The 18,449-nt window shown below is 41.0% G+C and overlaps 2 long non-coding RNA genes across 2 annotated transcripts in view; both read left to right on the top strand.

Moving 5' to 3' along the window:
* The first annotated feature begins 3,158 nt into the window (after nt 1-3,158).
* Nucleotides 3,159-5,037, top strand: LOC128546514 (uncharacterized). The gene is made up of 3 exons (XR_008365998.1): nt 3,159-3,264; nt 3,638-3,839; nt 4,836-5,037. It is a non-coding gene; the product is annotated as an uncharacterized LOC128546514 (long non-coding RNA).
* A 1,884-nt stretch (nt 5,038-6,921) lies between these two features.
* LOC123532477 (uncharacterized) overlaps nt 6,922-18,449 on the top strand; it is a 34,026-nt gene continuing 22,498 nt past the window's right edge. Inside the window, exon 1 of the long non-coding RNA XR_008365999.1 lies at nt 6,922-6,938. This is a non-coding gene — a long non-coding RNA (uncharacterized LOC123532477). The remainder of the gene's footprint in view (nt 6,939-18,449) is intronic.

Below are 18,449 nucleotides of genomic sequence, written 5' to 3'. Positions count from 1 at the left end.
TCAAGTTCTTTATTTAGACTAATTTTGAACCGAGGGGGGTGGGACACCGGGGGGGGGGGGGGGGGGGGGGGGGGGGGGCACCTTTCAGATGCTGTCACGAATAGGACTTGCATCGCCGTAAAATGGACTGGCTGGCCTGCTGACCGAGGGAGAAGACGGACTGGCTGGCCTGCTGACCGAGGGAGAAGACGGACTGGCTGGCCTGCTGACCGGGGGAGAAGACGGACTGGCTGGCCTGCTGACCGGGGGAGAAGACGGACTGGCTGGCCTGCTGACCGACTGGTGGAGGAGATGATAATAGCACCCTGCTGGCACACTGATGGTAAGAACAACAATAATGATATCCTGCTCATTTCTTAAGTAACTTCTCTTTGAATTGAAGTCCCATAACATAGTCCGCGTTTTCATTAAATATTGTTATCAGATGACAGGCCGCAAAGTCTGGTGTCACCACGCTGCGCAAACCCCACTATGATGGTTCTTGCTCATGCGGGGCACATCTCTTTATGTTGGTTTCTCGTGGCAAGGCTCATTTCTAAGCCATTTTAAGAAATGAGCCCGTGCACAGAAAACCACATAAAGAAAAGAGCCCCGCCATGAAAAACCAACACAGTGGGTTTGCGACCAGCGTGGATCCAGACCAGCACCAGCCTGCGCATCCTGCTCAAGTTCTTTATGTAGACTAATTTGACCCTTTCAGATTGCTGTCAGCGAATAGGACTATGGCATCGCCGTAAAATTGGCTGGCAGGCCTCTGAACGAGGGAGAAGACGGACTGGCTTGCCTTGGCTGACCGAGGAAAGACGTACTGGCTGGCCTGCTGACCGGGGGATAAGACGGACTGGCAGGCCTTGCCTGACCGGGGGAGAAGACGGACTGGCTGGCCTTCTGACCGACCGGTGGAGGAGATGATAATAGCACCCTGCTGGCACACTGATGGTAAGAACAACAATAATGATATCCTGCTCATTTCTATAAGTAAACCTCTTGAAATGATTAGTCATAACTTAGTCTCTTTTCAATTAAATAGTGTTATCAGTAGACAGGCCGCGAAGTCTGGTGTGCATCCACGCAGGTTCCGCAAACCACTATGTTGGTTTTCTCAATGCTGGGCCATCTCTTTTTATTTTGGTTTTCTCGTGTCAAGGCTCATTTCCTTAAGCCATTTTAAGAAATGAGACGTGCCACGAGAAAACCAGCATAAAGAGAATGAGCCCCGCCATGAGAAAAACCAACATAGTGGGTTTGCACCAGTCGGGATCCAGACCAGCCTGCGCAATCCTCACAAGTTCTTATGTAGACTAGATTGAACCTTTCAATGCTGTCAGCGAATATGACTTGCATCGCCGTAAAATGGACTGGCTGGCATGCCTGAACGAGGGAGAAGCGAACTGGCTGCCAGCTGACTCGGGGAGAAGACGACTGGCTGGACTGCTGACCGGGGGAGAAGACGGACTGGCTGGCCTGCTGACCGACTGGTGGAGGAGATGATAATAGCACCCTGCTGGCACACAGCTGGTAAGAACAACAATAATGATATCCTGCTTCATTTCTTAAGTAATTTCTCTAGATTGATAGTCATAACTAGTCCTCGTTTTCAATAAATATTGTTATCAGCAGACCAGCACGCGAAGTCTGTGGTTTGCCATCCACGCTCGGTCGCAAAACCCACTATGTTGGTTTTTCCTCATGCGGGCTCATCTCTTTAAGTTGTTTTCTCGTGTCAGAGCTCATTTCTTAATCCATTTTTAAGAAATGCCGGTGCCACGAGAAAACCAGCATAAAGAAAGAGCCCCGCCATGAGAAAACCAACATAGGTGGGTTTGCGACCAGCGTGGATCCAGACCACCTGCGCATCCGCTCAAGTTCTTTATGTAGACTAATTTGAAACCTTTCAAGGTGTCAGTCAGCGAATAGGACTTGCATCGCCGTAAAATGGACTGGCTGGCCTGCTGACCGAGGGAGAAGACGGACTGGCTGGCCTGCTGACCGAGGGAGAAGACGGACTGGCTGGCCTGCTGACCGGGGGAGAAGACGGGACAGGCTGTCCTGCTGACCGACTGGTGGAGGAGATGATAATAGCACCCTGCTGGCAACTCTGATGTAAGAACACACAATCATGATCTCCTGCTCATTTTCTTAAGTAATCTCTTGACTTGATAGTCATAACAATTAGTCGCGTTTTCAATATAATATTGTTATCTAGAGACAGGCCGGAGGACCGGCTAAGTCTGGTGTGCATCCACGCTGGTCGCAGCAAACTCCACTATGTTGTTTTCCTCATGGCGGCTCATCTCTTTAAGTTGTTTTCTCGTGGAAAGGCACATTTCTTAAGCCATTTTTAAAGATATGAGCCGTGCCACGAGAAAACCAGCATAAAGAAATGAGCCCCGCCTGAGAAACCACATAGAGGGTTTTTGCGACCAGCGTGGATCCAGACCAGCCCTCGCATCCTGCTCAAGTTCTTATGTAGACTAATTTGAAACCTTTCAGATGCTGTCAGCGAATAGGACATTGCATCGCCGTAAAATGACCTGGCGGGCCCGCTGACCGAGGGAGAAGACGACTGGCTGGCCTGCTGACCGGGGAGAAGACTGACTGGCTGGCCTGCTGACCGGGGGAAGAAGACATGACTGGGCTTGCCTGCTGACCGACTGGTGAGGAGATGATAATAGCACCCTGCTGGCAACACTGATGGTAAGAACAACCAATAAAGATAACCTGCTTCATTTCTAAATAAATACTCTTGAATTGATAGTCGTAACATTATCCGTTTCATTAAATATTGTTATCATAGACAGGCCGCGAAGCTGGTGTGCAGCCACGCTGGTCGCACACCCACATTTTTGGTTTTTTCCTCATGGCGGGCTCATCCTCTTTATAGTGTTTCTCGTGGCAAGGCTCATTCTTAAGCCATTTACAAATGAGACGTGCCACGAGAAAAACCAGCATAAAGAAATGATCCACCGCCATGAGAAAACCAACATAGGGGTTTTCGACCAGCCGGGATCCAAGACCAGCCTGCGCATCCTGCTCATGTCGTTATGTAACTAATTTAACTTTCGATGCTGTCACGAATAGGACTTCATCGCCGTAAAATGTACGCTGGCAGCTGCCGAGGGAGAAGACGGACTGGCTGGGGCCTGCTTACCGGGGGAGAAGACGGACATGGACGGCCTGCTGACCGGGGGAGAAGACGGACTGGCTGGCCTGCTGACCGACTGGTGGAGGAGATGATAATAGCACCCTGCTGGCACACTGATGGTAAGAACAACAATAATGATATCCTGCTCATTTCTTAAGTAATTCTCTTGAATTGATAGTCATAACATTAGTCGCGTTTTCATTAAATATTGTTATCAGAGACAGGCCGCGAAGTCTGGTGTGCATCCACGGCTGGTCCGCAAACACTAATGTTGGTTTACTCATGCGGGGCTCATCTCTTTATGTTGGTTTCTCGTGAGCAAGGCCATTCTTAAGCCTTTTAAGAAATGAGCCGTGCCACGAGAAAACCAGCATAAAGAAAATGGAGCCCGCCATGAGAAAACCAACAAGTGAGGTTTTGCGACCAGCGGTGGATCCAGACCAGGCCTGCGCATCCTGCACCAGTCTATGTAGACTAATTTGAACCTTTCAGATGCTGTCAGCGAATAGGACTTGCATCGCCGTAAAATGGACTGGCTGGCCTGCTGACCGGGGGAGAAGACGGACTGGCTGGCCTGCTGACCGGGGGAGAAGACGGACTGGCTGGCCTGCTGACCGGGGGAGAAGACGGACTGGCTGGCCTGCTGACCGACTGGTGGAGGAGATGATAATAGCACCCTGCTGGCACACTGATGGTAAGAACAAAAATAATGATATCCTGCTCATTTCTTAAGTAATTCTCTTGAATTGATAGTCATAACATTAGTCGCGTTTTCATTAAATATTGTTATCAGAGACAGGCCGCGAAGTCTGGTGTGCATCCACGCTGGTCGCAAACCCACTATGTTGGTTTTCTCATGGCGGGGCTCATCTCTTTATGTTGGTTTTCCTCCTCGTGCCAAAAGGCTCCATTTCTAAAGCCATTTTAAGAAATGAGCCGTGCCACGAGAAACCACATACAGAAATGAGTCCCCCATGAGACAACCACATAGTGGGTTTGCGACCAGCGTGATCCAGACCACCTGCGCATCCTGCTCAAGTTCTTTATGTAAACTAATTTTAAAACCTTTCCAGATGGCTTGTTCAGTGCGAATAGGACTTGCATCGCCGTAAACTGGACTGGCTGGCCTGCTGACCGAGGGAGAAGACGGACTGGCTGGCCTGCTGACCGAGGGAGAAGACGGACTGGCTGACCGGCTGACCGAGGGAGAAGACGGACTGGCTGGCCTGCTGACCGGGGGAGAAGACGACTGGCTGCCTGCTGACCGACTGGTTGGTGGCAGATAATACACCCTGCAGGCACACTGATGGTAAGAACAAACAATAATGATATCCTGCTCTTTCTTAATAATCACTTTATATTTATAGCTTAACATTAGTCGCGTTTTCATTAAATATTGTTATCAGAGACAGGCCGCGAAGTCTGGTGTGCATCCACGCTGGTCGCAAACCCACTATGTTGGTTTTCTCATGGCGGGGCATCATCTCTTTAAGTTGGTTTTCCTCGTGGCAAGTCTTCATTTCTTTTCTTAAGCCTTTAAAGAATTGACGCCGTGCCACGAGAAAACCAGCATAAAGAAATGAACCCCGCCATGAGAAAACCAACATAGTGGGTTTGCGACCAGCGTGTATCCAGACCAGCCTGCGCATCCTGCTCAAGTTCTTTATGTAGACTAATTTGAACCTTTCAGATGCTGTCAGCGAATAGGACTTGCATCGCCGTAAAATGGACTGGCTGGCCTGCTGACCGAGGGAGAAGACGGACTGGCTGGCCTGCTGACCGGGGGAGAAGACGGACTGGCTGGCCTGCTGACCCGAGGGAGAAGACGGACCGGCTGGCCTGCTGACCCGAGGGAGAAGACGGACTGGCTGGCCTGCTGACCGACGGGTGGAGGAGATGAATAAGACACCATCCCTGCTGCAACACTGATGGTAAGAACAACAATAATAACCTGCTCATTTCTTAAGTAATTTCTCTTAAATTGATAGTCATCACATTAGTCGCGTTTTCATTAAATATTGTTATCAGAGACAGGCCGCGAAGTCTGGTGTGCATCCACGCTGTTCGCAAACCCACCTAGGTTGGTTTTCTCCATGGCGGGGCTCATCTCTTTATGTTGTTTTCCGCGTGGCAAGGCTCAGTTCTTAGCCATTTTAAAAATGAGCCATGCCAACGAGAAAACCAGCATAAAGAAATGAGCCCCGCCATGGAAAACCAACTAGTGGGTTTGCGACCAGCGTAGATCCAGACCAGCCTGCGCAACCTGCTCAAGTACTTTATGTAGACTAATTCTGAATCCTTTCAGATGCTGTCAGCGAATAGAAACTTGCATCGCACGTAAAAAAGGACTGGCTGGCCTGCTGAACGAGGGAGAAAGAGACGGACTGGCTGGCCTGCTGACCGAGGGAGAAGACGGACTGGCTGGCCTGCTGACCGGGGGAGAAGACGGACTGGCTGGCCTGCTGACCGGGGGAGAAGACGGACTGGCTGGCCTGCTGACCGACTGGTGGAGGAGATGATAATAGCACCCTGCTGGCACACTGGATGGTAAGAACAAGCAAAAATGATATCCAGCTCATTTCTTAAGTAATACTCTTGAATTGATAGTCCATAACATTAGGTCCGCGTTTTCAGTAAATATTGTTAACATGAGACAGCCGCAATCTGGTGTGCATCCACGCTGGTCGTCAAACGCCACCGAATGTTGGTTTTCTCATCGGGGCTCATCTCTTTATGTTGTTTTCCCCTCGTGGCAAGGCTCATTTCTTAATCCATTTTAAGAAAATGAGCCGTGCCACGAGAAAACCAGCATAAAGAAAATTGAGCCCAGCCAATTAGAAACCAACAATAAGTGGGTTTTGCGACCAGCGTGGATCCAGACCAAGCCCTGCGCATCCTGCTCCAGGTCTTTATGTATGACTAATTTGAACCTTTTCAGATGCTGTCAGCGCAGAGGACTTGCATCGCCGTAAAATGACTGTGCTGGCCTGCAGACCGAGGGAGAAGACGGACCTGGCAGGCCTGCTGACCGAGGGAGAAGACGGACTGCTGGCCTGCTGTCCGGGGAGAAGACGGACTGGCTGGCTTAGCTGACCGGGAGAAACGGAACTGGCTGGCCTGCTTTGACCGACTGGTGGAGGAGATGATAATACACCCTGCGGGCCACACTGATGTAAGAACAACAATAATGATAACCTGCTCATTTCTTATGTAATTCTCTTGATTGATAGTCATAACATTAGTCGCTTTATCCATTAAATATAGATATCAAGACAGCCGCGAAGTCTTGTGTGGCAACCACGCTGGTTCGCCAACCCACTATGTTGGTTTTCTCATGGCCGGGGCTCATCCTTTATTTGGTTTCCCCTCGTGGCAAGCTCATTTCTAAGGCCATTTTGAGAAATGACACAAAAAAGCCATGCCACGAGAAAACCAGCATAAAGAAAAGAGCCCCGCCATGAGAAAACAACATAGGGGTTTGCGACCAGTCGTGTATCCAGACCACCTGCGCAACTGCTCAAGTTCCTTTAAGTAGACTAATTTTTGAACCTTTCAGATGGCTGTCAGCGAATAGGACTTGCATCGCCGTAAAATGACTGGCTGCCTGCTGACCCGAGGGAGAAGACGGACTGGCTGGCTTGCTGACCGAGGGAGAAGACGACTGGCTGGCCTGGCCTGAACTCGTGGAAAAGAAGGACTGGCTGGCCTGCTGACCGGGGAGAAGACGTACTGGCTGGCCTGCTGACCGACAGGTGAGGAGATGATAAATAGCAACCCTGCTGGCACACTGATGGTAAGAACAACAATAATGATATCCTGCTCATTTCTTAAGTAATTCTCTTGAATTGATAGTCATAACATGAGTCTGCGTTTTCATTAAATATGTTAATCAGAGACAGGCCGCGAAGTCTGTGTGCATCCACGCAGGTCGCAAACCCACTATGGGTGGTTTTTCTCATGGCGGGGCCTCATGCTCTTTTTATTTGTTTTTCTCGTGGCACAGGCTCATTAAATCTTAAGCCATTTTTAAGAAATGTCCTGTGCCATGAGAAAACCATCATAAAGAAATAGCCCCGCCATGAGAAAACCAACATAGTGGGTTTGCTGGATTTCTCAAAGGCGGGCTCATTCCTTTAATGTTGGTTTTTCTACGTGGTACGGGCTCATTTCTTAAGCCCTTTTAAAATAGCCGAGCCACCAGACGACCAGCATAAAGAAATGAGCCCCGCCACGAGAAAACCAACAATAACTAGAAAATGCTTTTGTAAAAAAGCGCATGGCTCCCCCAATGCAAAGTCCTATAGGCAAGAAGTAAATAGGGGTCAGGAGCAACACTCAAAGAGACCCTGATGTTTGGCTGCAATAGGGATCATCTACTTGCATGTCCAGGTCATCCCTCTAAATTTCAACACCTCTTGGCCTAGTGGTTCCCAGTCAACTGTTCAGGCTCCTGTGACCTTGCCCTTGATCAAGTGACCTCAAAATAAATAGGGGCAGCTACTCTGTGTCATGTCCAATCATCCTAGTAAGTTTCAACATTGTAGGTCAATGGTTCTCAATTTATTTCCAATAATATGATTTTACATGAACATGCCACGGTGACCTTGACCTTTAATAGACTGACCCCAAAATCAATAGGGGTCATCTACTCTGCATGTTCAATCATCCTATGAAGTTTCAACATTCTGGGTCAAGTGGTTCTCAAGTTATTGATCAGAACTGGTTATCAATGTTCAGGCCCCTGTGACCTTGACCTTTAATGGAGTGGCCCCAAAAACAATAGGGGTCATTTACTCTGCATGAACAGTCATCCTATGAAGTTTCAACATTCTGGGTCGAGAGGTTCTCAGGTTATTGATTGGAAATGGTTTTCCATATTCAGGCCCCTGTGGCCTTGACCTTTAACAGAGTGACCCTAAAATCGTTAGGGGTCATCTACTCAGCATGACCAATCATCCTATGAAGTTTCATCATTCTGGGTCAAGTGGTTGTCAACTTACTGACCGGAAATGGTTTTCAATATTCGGGCCCCTGTGACCTTGACCTTTCACAGAGTGACCCCATAATCGTTAGGGGTCATCTACTCTGCATGACCAATCATCCTATTAAGTTTCAACATTCTGGGTCAAGTGGTTCTCTAGTTATTGATCGGAAATGGTTTTCAATGTTCAGGCCCCTGTGACCTTGACCTTTGACGGAGTGACCCCAAAATCAATAGGGGTCATCTACTCTTCATGACCAATCATCCTATGAAGTTTTAACATTCTGGGTCAAGTGGTTCTCTAGTTATTGATCGGAAATGGTTTTCAATGTTCAGGCCCCTGTGACCTTGACCTTTGACGGAGTGACCCCAAAATCAATAGGGGTCATCTACTCTTCATGACCAATCATCCTATGAAGTTTCAACATTCTGGGTCAGGTGGTTCTCAAGTTATTGATCAGAACTGTTTATCAATTTTCAGGCCCCTGTGACCTTGACCTTTAACGGAGTAACCCCAAAAACAATAGGGGTCATTTACTCTGCATGAACAATCATCCTATGAAGTTTCAACATTCTGGGTTGAGAGGTTCTCAAGTTATTGATTGGAAATGGTTTTCCATGTTCAGGCCCCTGTGGCCTTGACCTTTAACAGAGTGACCCTAAAATCGTTAGGGGTCATCTACTCAGCATGACCAATCATCCTATGAAGTTTCATCATTCTGGGTCAAGTGGTTCTCAACTTACTGACCGGAAATGGTTTTCAATGTTCGGGCCCCTGTGACCATGACCTTTAACAGAGTGACCCTAAAATCGTTAGGGGTCATCTACTCAGCATGTCCAGTCATCCTATGATGTTTCATCATTCTGGGTCAAGTGGTTCTCAAGTTATTGACCGGAAATGGTTTTCAATGTTCAGGCCCCTGTGTCCTTGACCTTTAATGGAGTGACCCCAATATCAATAGGGGTCATCTACTTTGCATGTACAATCATCCTATGAAGTTTCAACATTCTGGGTCAAGTGGTTCTCTAGTTATTGATCGGAAATGGTTTTCAATATTCAGGCCCCTGTGACCTTGACCTTTGACGGAGTGACCCCAAAATCAATAGGGGTCATCTACTCTTCATGACCAATCATCCTATGAAGTTTCAACATTCTGGGTCAAGTGGTTCTCTAGTTATTGATCGGAAATGGTTTTCAATGTTCAGGCCCCTGTGACCTTGTCCTTTGACGGAGTGACCCCAAAATTAATAGGGGTCATCTACTCTTCATGACCAATCATCCTATGAAGTTTCAACATTCTGGGTCAAATGGTTCTCTAGTTATTGATCAGAAATGGTTTTCAATGTTCAGGCCCCTGTGACCTTGACCTTTGACGGAGTGACCCCAAAAACATTAAGGGTCGTCTACTCAAGCAGCCCTACAACTTTATGAAGTTTGAAGGTTCTAGGTCAAATGGTTCTCCAGTTATTGCTCGGAAATGAAGTGTGACGTACGGACGGACGTACGGACGGAAGGACGGACGGACGGACAGGGCAAAAACAATATGTCTCCTGGGGGAGACATAATAATATCCTGCTCATTTCTTAAGTAATGGAAATTATTTTAGAATTAAAATAATTTAATTTATTTTTTCTCAAATTGTTGCTCGTTAATTACCGTCTGCTAGTTTATTAAATTGTCGTCTGTTTTCGTAGATAAACGTGTCATCGATATTGTTACACTTGGCTGATCTGAACTGGTTCTTATTGATACTGGTACCCAGTCGATATAATATAAATACCAATAATCTCGTGCAGTTCTCTCACATTTTGCTAGCTACACCGTCGGTAACGTCAAAACTATTTACATGTTTTGATTTATCATTGCAATGCCTCGTGGTCAAAGGCGGGAACTGATATTCAGTAGGGGAAACTTCCCGTTTGGGAAATCATTTATGGGTTTTTCCCTACTTCCTGAACGGGAAACTTGTTACTTTTTATAGTAACATGCTTCCCGTTCGGGAAGCAATATCGCAAGTTTTAGACCCATTTCATTTAAAATAGCCGGTGCATAAGAATATACACAAGATCTGCAAATTAATATGCCACATTAAACTTAAAGATATATAAAAATTTTTCTACCGTTCACTTTTTTTTTTAAATGTCTTATTTGAATTTTTTATTTGACAGTGAAATTGACCATTTTCTTCAAAAATTTGTTTAAAATCAGGTTTCCCGAATTGGAACCAACTTCCTGATCGGGAAACCTAGCGTTTAAGTTACTTCACAATCAGGAAATTGAAAGCGACTTCAGAAAATTTTTCTTTTATTTTGTTATAAAAAGCAATTATTTCAAATTTCAGTTTTCGGGAGTTGTGATCCCGTAATTGATGTGCCCTAGTGACCCCAGGATTTAACAGACTCTATGAGTTTGGGTTAAAAGGCAGTGGATAAATTATGTGAATTTTTACTTTAGACACTTTCCCAAGATTTTTGTGTTGTGTGACTCCAGCTAATTTCTGATGTAAATTATTTTTTTTCCTTTTAGTTCGTCTGTTTTTTTTGTTGTTTTTGTTTTTTTTTATCATGAGGTATTGTCGTCACTTGATCGTTGGCATTGGTGTCGGCATTTGTTAAAAATTGTTTAGGTCCCCATTTTCTCAAACATTGAAAGGGTTACAGTTTTAAAACTTTGCACATTAGGGACTATGTATGGCCTAAACCACAACTCTGATATGCATTTGATAAAATAATTGCCCTTTATTGTACTTGGAAAATTTTATTTTTCTTGGTTAAATTTTTTGTTTAGTCAAAAACTATAAGAGCTACATTTTGAAACTTTGCCACTTGTTTATCACCGATATTGGGGACTATAAAGTAAAATTTAAAGAACCATAACTCTAATCTGCATTTTGTCAGAATTAGGCCATTTTTGTAGTTTTAGAAAATCCAACCTATATCTTTTTAAGATCTCTTGTATGTGTTACACATAATACACTGTTATTTCTTTACTTTTCTGGTTGTTCAGTTTTTATCATTTTCAGTACTATCAGGAAATTGCATTCAACAAATGCGGATCTCTGCTCTTCAAAAATAATCTTCTTTGCTGAAAAAATTGTACAAATATTCATAATGTGGGTCATAAATTGAATCTTAATCTGGCCTTTTTGTTTTACACCTTGTTTTTCACACATACTGATGTTCTGATTAAAACCTACTGATATTCTAAATTCAAATCTACTGCAACAAAATGATGTTACAACTTATGTATTAACTTTGGTATCAGTTTAATTGACCATGTTTTTCCAACTATTTGATCATTGTCAAAGGCCCTTTTCATTTAGACAAAAGAAATTTCGTTGCAAAATTTCCCTGTGATGTCAGCCACTTCATTAAGGTAAGATAGCAACAGATGAATTACAGAGCTGTCCATAAGACAGCATTGCTCAACTTTTGTCATGCTTGCTCTGAATTAGAGTTTTGCAAGAACAAATTTTAACAGTCAAAATTCAAATCAGGGGTTAAAAGGATTGTTTTCCAGCGATGACTTTGATAGTAAAAAACTATTTTATTTTCAATCAAATCTTTGTAGTAACGAGTTTATTTGACTCATCAACAACTTTTACCAAAAAAAATTTCTAAGTTAAAAAGGGGATAACCTATCAAATTCAATCAGTTGTTATGGGGATTGTTCTCCTGGTGTAGACTTTAATAGCAAAAAAAAACTGTTTAATCTTTGTTTATTAACAGAGATATCGACTTATAAAAAACTTTTACACAACAAAATCAAAGTTAAAAGGGCCTAACTCTGGCAAATTTCAATTTTTGAGGATTGTTTCCGGGTTTGTAGACTTTGACAGTAAATACATTTTGGGTAAGTTTTCAAGTCAAACCTTACAAGTATTTGACTTTTCAAAACTTTAAAGTTACAAGGAGAATAACTATATCATAAGTCAAATCAGATTATGTGGATTGGTGTAGACTTTGATAGTAATAACTTTTTGAAAACTGATGTCATATTTTTTTTACTTTCTCTTTTTAGGTTTAAAACAGTCTGAAAGAGCATTTGCCCGCCTTTGCATTTGGGTGTGCAAAAAAGGAAGTATATCAAGAGATTTATAATTCTATTCAGTTATAAATAAGACACAGAATCCTTGATTAACTTGGGTTTGATAAAATTAAAAGTGAAAGAAACAAAGTAGTTATACTTTTCTTGAAGGTATCACATCTGACACAGTCAAAACACAAAATACTGTAAGAGCATGTGCTGCATTTAAACAGATTTTCAGTTTCAGGTAGATGCATCTTTTGGCCCTAGTTTTCTTTATTTTAATGTTTTACAATATCAAGCACCACAAGGTTAATTGTTGTCAGTTTTGGGTTCTAATTTTTTTAGCTCGATTTTTAAAAGAAAAAGGTAGAGCGGGCGATGTATCCCCCTGATTAAAGTTTTTTAAAAGTCAATACTCTGTTCTTATCAAAGCATAAACTAGTTTTCCCAAACCCATGAGCTTAAGGGACTTGTCACTGCAAATATTTCTATGTCTTTATAAGGAAACCCCTTTCATATTTTATCTTTATGTTTTGTAATACAAGTACATGTACTGTTATTATTACATGTATAATAAGTAAGCTAAAGAACAGACTTTAATTTAAAAATATTTTTGGTTCTGCATTTTGACAGTATATAGTATGTCATACTGTTTCCTTGTCATTTGCCTTAAAGCTACTTTTTCGAATTCTTAAGTTTGTTCAAAAATTTTTCAATTTAAAAAAAACATTTTGTATCACCTTGAAAATTTGTTTTTTTTTTTTGGGTAAAATTTCAGGTGAAGAATACCAAACAATCTGGAAAAGCATTATGTATCCCTCGGAACAAAATCAGAATTTTTACATTGAAAAACATCTCACATCGAATATCGTCCTCTTTTGGTTATTTCAAATACACATGTATCATTTTGTATCAAACTAATACTGTGAATTTATTAGTAAAAGAAAAATTTAGCATCAATTAAGGTAAAAATGTACCTGTACACGTACTTTGTTCAATGTATCGGTCTGTGTTGTTGATCTACTTTCTTTGCTTTCTGTATAATAGTTTTAAAGTTTTCAATGTAGGAGCACAGCCTTTGAAATATGACACTAGTTTTGTGATTTTCTATTTTATGTAGTATAAAGTGTTTTTCAGATCTCCCTTTGACATGTTTCTTCTGGTTCTTTTGGACTTTGTCTGTCTTGATATTCCATTTAGTATGATAAAAAGATGTACCACGCAAATTAAGAAGATTTCCTGATCGGGAAGTTTGGTTTCCCAAATCGGGAAACTCTGCTTTTTTGCAGTTCATTCGGAAAAAGGGCAGATTCCAATGTGAAATTAAAAAATACTGGGACATTTAAAAAAATTCTAAACGGTAGAAATCAGATATGTCTTTTAAGTTCAATATGGCTATTCAATTTCGAGATCTAATGTATAGTCTTATGAAACCGGCATTTTTAATGAACCTCCCTAAAATATAGTGGTTTATTTCCCCAAACGGGAAGCATGTTACTATAATAAGTAACAAGTTTCCTGTTCGGGAAGTAGGGAAAAACCCATAAATAATTTCCCGATCGGGAAGTTTCCCCTACTGATATTTCGGAGGAATCCTTGCAAGAGAAATATTCCGCAGTATGCTCCTCAGGACAATGGCAAGAGGGATGCTAGGTGCAGATGCTTTAGAAGAGAATGTTGTTGACGGTGTTACCAATCTTCTGCCGGTATGTCGAAAAATAATATCACAGATTTAGTAGATTGTTTGTTGTTCAAACATAGAGCCTTGGGTTTTTTTTTCATAATATTCACGATGGGGTGTGGCGACGAAATATATATCTACGCACGCGTCTACAGGCTATCCTTTGACTCTATTTGGCAACAATACAGTAAACTCGGTTCCACGGTTATTCAAATTTTACTGTGTATGTAACTTTTGATGACATAAGGCAACATGTACTACACTTAGCTCGCAAAATCAAAGGTGTTTTGTATCCCCAAATGTATAATTTGTTTTAATAGTCGCTATTTTTGACAGGCGTCTCTGTTCATAGTCATGATTTCCATGCTTTTCAGTGTAAATTTTAAGGTTATAAGGTAGAACTGGAGCAGGTGTCTAACAACAGTTCGTTTTGTAAACATCATGTTTTTTAAAAATTAGATTTAGTTTTTGTATCCTAGCTACGATTTTCATATTTGATATTTATAAGAATTTTTCATGTAGAGAAATATTTGTTTTGAAAAACTTGTGGTACGAATGACCTAGTAATTGAACTGTATTTGACATTTCTTTTCAAACTTTACGGCTCGACAAAGTTTACTTAGCATTCAGGGTCAGCTTTAATTAAATGTTAAGGCGAGTAGATAAATTAGGTATTACAACCGAAATGCACAATCAAAATTTGTATTTTGCAAGGGTTTTGGGAGTTATCTGAATAGTTATTTGCGCATTGAATGTACAGAAAATAAATTTTTTTTTGGAAATCTACTAATGAATTCATCACTTACATTTCAGTGTACCAGGTATTCTTACAAAATTGATGAGATTTTTGCATTATTTTGTATAACTTCAAAGATCGCGCATTGCGTTAGAAAACTTATTCATTTACGAGTTATGACGATCAATTTCTTTTACGTCAAAGCACTTCAGCCCATGGTCTAAGTCAAACATAATTTATGGGCCATTACATGCAGGTTTAAATCAGTTAACATCAGTTTTTATGCATATGTATTATGACTGTAATTCTGTTTAAACGGGACGTGGTTTATTCGCAAATTTTCTTTAAAAATGTAAAGTGTACAAATTTCAACGCGCATATAAAGTCTTTAAGTAATCAAAATTGTCGTCTTTTTGTTCGAGCTTTCCCTTTCATAAAGGATCACTTTCAGATTCTGTCGTTTAGGAAACATAACAGTTGGAACATTTTATCTCTTGCAAAAAACCGTCTTCTAATTTCATTGAATTTCTATGGGTTTACTTTAAGAGTAATAGTTAAATACGTTTCATTGAATTCAGAATAATCAATTCGCAAATTTAAAATAATATTGAAACTGACCGAGTAGCCCGGGCCCACTGGCTAAATTTCAAGATTTCATAAAATGTTTCATTTCACAAAAATATTTCAGGTGAATATAGAGGAACTCACCATTTATCATACAATGAACGATCTTATTAACGGTTAAAATAATTGGGTTCAATAATTAGGTCACTTCGGATCTCAGGTTTACCTCATTCATGCGCCAGGTTCAAATTTAACCATTTATAAATAGTTTACGTTATGTAGCATAGAAGTATGTCAAAACATTAAATTCACAGCGAACACAAATTAAAACTTATTCGTAGATACACGAGGACGTTGACATATCAATTAAAGTCGCTTTCATTTTTAACTTAACCAGGTACATAACATTTGAATAGTTTGCTAGATTTTAGAATCGCATAAATCAAAATTGAACACTAATAAATTGTCACATTTCTAAGATTGTACCGGTTGTCAAAATGGACAATTTTTACCGGTCAAACTTACTCGCCGTTTTTTGGTCTGACAAAACTATATCATCATACAGAATTAGGATATTTAACAAAGTTATGATTTTTACAAAAAAAAAAAAAAAAATCAGTTGGATTTCAGTTTTTTCTGTTACAAAATAAGATTTATTTAATTTTGTCTTGGATAGACCCGGTGAATATTCCCATTTTGGTTATTTATTTTCACCGTCACAAATGACTTTTTATGATACAGACTTGGATTTACAGCAAACATAACCTTGACGGAATTGTTCCCAATCTTAGTGGCGGTTGTGGTTTGGGGGGTCAGACTTATTAAACAACTGCTGAATAATAATAATAAATCTAAAACTCTTTTGCCTCAATAGGCAGTTATAAGTATCTTGTACAAACTATCATGTAGTTGTCAGATTTTATTTGCTTTCCTATATACGCTGAACATGTACCAGGGCGTCACGATGACATTTTGGTTTAAGTTATTCAGATTAAGATAAGCAGCTCCTGATGTAGATCCATAGAGTTCGAACATTGTTACAATCTTAAATAAAAGTAGCACTTATACCTCGGTTACATACAACACAGCTATTAAATCATTATAAAAAAAAAATAAATAAATGAAAAAAAAAATCACTTACCGTTTACCTTAACAATGACCGTATCACCCATCAAAATTATTTTCTTATAGTGTATGTGTTTTGTGAAAGACGAATTTAACTTACATTACAGGCTTTAAAAAACCTACCGCTGCTATTCAATTAATTCTGTTGTGTGTATGCAACCATGATTATAATGGCACGTACTACCTGTTGCACGCAAAATAATGGTATTTCATATAGAATTATATATAAAATAGACTCTATTTTGACAGGTGTCACTGTTCATAGTCGGGATTTTCTGCTTTTTTAGTTACGATTCAGGTTAAATGTAGGACGGAGCAGGGCTTTAAATTAATTTCACAAATGGGACGGGTTTTTCATTTACATACGGGTTTCGTCCATAATAAACTGTTAGACGGCTGTCGAAATATTGTGCTAAAACCCCAGACAAGCGGGCTCTATCGACAAAGTTTTTAATAAAGGTCAAAGCGACTGCTCCCATGCACGATATACGAGGAATACGAGTTGGGAAAATATGTCAGACTTTGGTTTTTTGTATCATACTTTGGTTTGTTTATGTGAGAAAACGATTAACATACAAATTGTTCAAGTTTCATACTTGTCCGTAGTTGAGAACAAATATGCGTATATAAAATTTCAAAACAATGAAATATGTATCTATCAAAAACCCGTAGGTCACATAAATTTTTCTATAGGCGCAGACAAAATGTCTTCTGTATATGCATTAATAATCTCAATTTTTTCTTTTTTCTGCCGTTTCAGCCATATCTTTTAAAAAGGGGGGCTTGTACTGTCTAATTGGTTGATGCAATTATTCAAAATCATAACTTTGGAAGTTGTAAGATTTGATTTAGTAAAATATGGCCTACCGCAAGTTAGTTTATTCAGGTGGCAAATTCATTATAATTAGGCTCGATATTGATGCTATGCCCCATTTTGTTCGGTCAGATGGAATACAGTATAAGAAAGTAGGACTACAATGTTTGGGTGATTACATAAAAGATGCGATTTTTAAAGAATAGTTTGAAAGGCCGTAGAATTTTGGCGGATAAATTATAAATTTATTGTGGCGGTAAAATTTTGGGCGGCCGTGAGGTGAGCGGATACGGTGTCTGTATGTTTGCATTCAAGTTGCGTACTTTGGGGTATCATATGTTTACCAGTTTGTGTTAACTGGATAGTAAAAGGTTTTGCCCTAGTACTTGGCAATTCCTAGTGTTGCGTGTGTTGCGGGATGTTGCGTTGCTCTCAGTGTGCACTTTGCCTTGCCTTGCCTTGCCTTTCATTGAATCGTGTTGCGGTTTCGCTCATTCTCGGTTTAACCCGAAATGGGGGGAATGGTAGCTCGACGTTCCCCAAATTTAAAATTTTTGTGTGTTTGATTTGAGTGATTTCCTGTTATAAAGTGCAAAGTGTCTTGTGTTGGGTTTTCCTTTGAGTGCACCTGTTACAAAGTACAAAGTGTCTTGCGTTACTTTGCGTTGTTTGAGTGATACCTGTTACAAAGTACAAGGTCATGCATTGCTTTTCCTTTGGTCCGTTGTGTTATATTTCCTTTCCTTTACATTGGCTAGGGTGTGCCTTTGACCGCATCCCGGTGACACCCGGGGTGGGTTGGATTCACAATTCGAAGTTCGATGGATTGCGCAGTTGCATTGTTTTGCAAGCCTTGGTTGGTGGTCTGTTCTCCTCTCGGTCGACGGATTTTGCTGTGGGTTTTAACGACCCCTTTCACGGGAGACCCTTGTTGAGTCATGACGGCCGATCAACTCCCAATATGTCAATATACTTTTACTGAATTTAATTAAATTATTACAAATGTTCAGTGTAGTTTAAATATCGTTGTAAGTATCAATGCATATTCTTCATGAATAAAGAGTGTTGTATGAGATAATTGGTTTTTATTTTGAGTAATAAAATAATTCTCTTAAATTAATAGTCATAACATTAGTCGAGTTTTCATTAAATATTGTTATCAGAGACAGGCCGCGAAGTCTGGTGTGGATCCACGCTGGTCGCAAACCCACTATGTTGGTTTTGTCATGGCGGGGCTCATTTCTTTATGCTGGTTTTCTCGTGGCAAGGCTCATTTCTTAAGCCATTTTAAGAAATGAGCCGTGCCACGAGAAAACCAGCATAAAGAAATGAGCCCCGCCCTGAGAAAACCAACATAGTGGGTTTGCTGGTTT

This window comes from Mercenaria mercenaria, chromosome 11, assembly GCF_021730395.1.
Source record: "Mercenaria mercenaria strain notata chromosome 11, MADL_Memer_1, whole genome shotgun sequence".
NCBI classification, from domain to species: Eukaryota; Metazoa; Mollusca; class Bivalvia; order Venerida; family Veneridae; genus Mercenaria; species Mercenaria mercenaria.
Note: the sequence above shows the minus strand (reverse complement) of the source record. Positions and strands in the feature narration are given on the sequence as shown.